The sequence below is a fragment of the Seriola lalandi genome, unplaced genomic scaffold, assembly GCF_002814215.2.
Source record: "Seriola lalandi dorsalis isolate HSWRI2012SDOR001 ecotype SW California unplaced genomic scaffold, Sedor1 jcf7180002054223, whole genome shotgun sequence".
NCBI classification, from domain to species: domain Eukaryota; kingdom Metazoa; phylum Chordata; class Actinopteri; order Carangiformes; family Carangidae; genus Seriola; species Seriola lalandi.
The window spans coordinates 252,040-255,879 of NW_019524776.1; the positions used below are offsets into that span (position 1 = coordinate 252,040).

The window sequence follows — 3,840 nt, forward strand, 5'->3', positions numbered from 1 at the left end:
GGGGGGGGGTTGTGGTTGGACCACACCCATCCCATCTTTGAAATTGATCTTTATTTTGATTTCAACTACACACCTTTAGGTTTTGTGGCTGTGTCTTGCACAGTTGTGATACTATCGCTGAGACAAAATCTGTCCACAGACATATAAACACCTGTGAAATTACTCAAAACCACATCTGTGGTAGTTCCTGCTACAGTAGGTGTCTTCAGGACCACCTGGTCACTAGACCACTACTGATACCAAGTCCCTGAAAGGATTTTTTTAAGTGTGTGTATTTACATCATTGTGTAATCTGGTGTTTTATGGGTCTATTGCTCCACACTTATTATCTTTCCTATTTTAATGTGATTTCTCAAAGTAATTTGCAGTCTTGTCTGTACGCAGACCTTGTTGTTAATATTGTGGCAACAAGTGCTGCGAGTACTTTCATGTGAAGACATGACTGAGTTTGCTCTTTGACTTGTTTCCTCCTTTATTGACCTACATCTATCCTCAATGACACCTTAAATACCCATAAGGGATCAGATGCATATTGTACTGCACCTTTCAGACCACCAACGGCTTTATCCATTTTCCTAGTGCTTATAAAAGGACAAATGCCTTCATGTTCAGATTGAGAAGGAACTGTCCCATTACAGAGTGATGACTGAGTTTGCCATCTTTCTCCTAAATTCCTGGACCACAAGTTCAGTTACAGAAATCCATGTAAAGCTACAGACTGACAAGAAAAGACATATTCCACACAAACTGCTGCACAGATGTTCTGGCACCTCTGCCATTGGAAATACCACAGTTAAATTTTTTGTTTTGTAGAAACTGTCCCATAACCAGACCTGCTTTGAGAACACCCATTCATTCTTTGAATAAAGTTTGCCTGACAATAAGTAGCGAAAAAGTAATTTGCAGGCACCTCCTCTTGTGCTGCAATTGTAGGCGTGGACATTTGTACCTGGCAAGATGCCAGACCATCCACTGACTTCAACAGCAGGATCAGGACTTTTCCTTTGCCACCCTTGCATGCGTCAGTCATCTTTTCTCCTCCCTTTCAAGTCACAAGGGGAAAGCGGACGCTCACCAAATCAAACTTGCCACTGATAGACTGCATTGTGCTGGACTACCTAATGGTCTTTCACACAGAGAATCACTTTTAAACACTTCTAAACATTTTAGCAATTTGCATCACCAATACCTGATATTTGGATTATTTCTTCTTTGACTTGGCTTACCTGGTCAGTAACCTTGCACAATTATGCCATAACTTCTAATTCATCTGTTCACTCTTTCTATTCAGATTGGCAATAGCTCCATTCATACATAGCCAAAAAGTTAGACCATTTACCTACATTTATGCCCAATGATACACTGCATAGTCAAAGTTCTTCATTTAAACTTTTACTTTAAGTAAAAACAAACAAGTATTCAATGTAAAACATAAACAGGTATAAGAAGTAAAAGTACTCCCTTAAGAGGATTAAAGCATCCAGACACTGACCAGCTAACAGTATCTTAATTATGTAAATGATTTTTTTAGTTTAAACCCCAGCAATGCTCGACACTGTCATTGTCAGGGAAAAACTTTGTATATCCCGTTTTCAGGCATTATGGATGCTTTCACATAATGAACTGGCTACACAGGTTGAGAAAATGATCTAAGCTTTTAGACCTCTACATGAAGTATACAATGCTTTGTGTCGTCAGGCTAAAAACAGGCAGTTTTTTGTAGATACGATATTTTTTTTCGAAGACCATGAAGAACATAACCCGTTACTTTGTCTGCAGTTAATTATCTGGCAAATTTCCCCTTGAGGTTGTAACTTCAGCTTAATAGGAAAAGGACACACTTATTTACTATTCACTTCAGCCATACACAGTTTAACCATCATTGTCAAAGTCCATTGAAATGAATGAATGCTTCAAAGAGCTCATGTATCCTTTATGTAAGGATTTTTTTCTTCATGAGACAACTATACGCAAACCGCCTGACTCAATCATCAGAGCATGATGACAGTCTCTTCGGGGGAAACCTTAGCTCACATCTCGCAAATTCTCTGATCGGTGCAGCATGTGAACTCTTGCCATGTGCTGCTGCTGACTCTTTACATAAGGCGTTATGCTGGAGTTTTGATGCGACAGTGACACCAGAAAGCACGTCTACAATGCACCATTATGTGACTCTGACATCAGCGTCATGACCACAGTCAGCTCTATCACCTCTAACAACTCTGCAGCATCGTGATATAATATCAGTTTTACTGCATAAGGCATTTACTGTTCTTATATAAATCTAAGTTTCTTGGACCGCAGATCACCTACGGCGTTTCAGTCTACAGTTCATAGAGGTTAATCCCTCACGGATAGACCCGCGTCCCCACTGTCATGTGGGCAGGGCTGGTAGCCTGCTGTAGTCTACTGACCGAGATTGACCCTCACACTGACACAGTTATGCAACTTTCACGCTTCACGAGCATACCGCATTTTGCATATTCAGAGCAAAGCTGATTAACGTTGGTATTAGCTTCATTTTACCCCTTTTAAAACATACAACAACATGAAACAACAACATAACCGATATTACACGGTAGAGCTCGCGCATACAAGTAAAACTCCACCAACCTCACAAAAGGTAGATCCTCTACTGATCCCGATGTCTCCGTGTAATAAAGCCGTGCTTTGGAGGTATTTTGTGGTTGAATGCCGACTAAAGAACCTAAAGACTAAAGGTACCGCCGGTCCTATGCTGGTCTAACAGACTGCTTTCCTCTGTTCGGGTTCCCACACTCACCGGTACTCTGCCCTGGATCTCCGACGAAGGCAGTGACCTCATTTCGAGCTCTCCCTGAGCTCCTCCCCTAGCTCTGCGCCCATTGGTCGAGAGAACTGCCCGTCTCTGCCTCATAGTGCTCTGAACCAATCGACACTCACCGCCTCCACTGGGGCGGTGACGGTAACTGCCGCTCCGCGCTGCGACTGGTCTCCAGTGCTGTCAATCGTTTTACATAAGTGTGTCACCGCTTTCACGTGGAAACCCACGGCTTCCGCCAGCGTGAGAGAAGCGAGAGCAAATCACTACGACGCAACTGTTGGTGAATGAAGCCGTGCCGATGGTTGGCTCTCAGCGGCTCAGCACGGCCGAGTGTTATCTAAACGGTTATACAAGTGAGTGTGTGGCCAATGTGGGTAAAGTGTTTGGTGCGCAATAATTCACGTAAGAGTAAAAGTTCCTGGACTCTCCTAAAAAATATGATATAACACAAGGAGACTTTGATCATGACTGTAATTTAATTTATAGTCATCCTTACATAAAAATCAGTGCAATGTTGCAACATTATCTCAGTGATATTTTTGCAATTGCATTGCAAAAAAACACTTTTTACTACTTGATTTCCCCCCCAAGCATGATGTCATGTTGCAGAGTTGTGCTCCGTCTGAGGAATAGAGAAGATAAACACCTATTTAGAGTCGCAGGCCTACCTACCCTCCATGTCCTTGGACTGTTTGTGGGAGGAAGCCGGAGCACCCGGATGAAACCCACGGCACGAGGAGAACGTGCAAATTCAAAGCCCTGTCCCAATGAAGCAAAATATAATTTCTGAGGGCCTGGTTAAGATTAGGGTTAGGCATGAACTGGCTGGGGATAAGAGTTAAGGTTAGGCAGTTTATTTGGAAGAAAAATTGATGTCTGTTTTAAGTTTATTAAAATTCTGTTTAAGTTGAAAGGCCTATGGGAAATAAAGTGTGTGTGTGTGTGTATATATATATATATATATATATATATATATTACACTATAATTTAAACAGCATGTCTTGCATATTAGCATTTAATATGTACATACATATATA

At 41.6% G+C, this 3,840-nt stretch overlaps 1 protein-coding gene across 5 annotated transcripts in view; it reads right to left on the reverse strand.

The window, feature by feature from the left end:
* Window positions 1-2,798, reverse strand: part of per2 (period circadian clock 2) — a 30,725-nt gene extending 27,927 nt beyond the window's left edge. For all 5 annotated transcript variants that reach the window (XM_087173443.1, XM_023404129.2, XM_023404132.2 and 2 more), the window contains exon 1: window positions 2,614-2,798. The gene's annotated coding sequence lies outside the window, so the exon portion shown is untranslated. The remainder of the gene's footprint in view (window positions 1-2,613) is intronic.
* Between the last annotated feature and the right edge of the window lie 1,042 nt (window positions 2,799-3,840).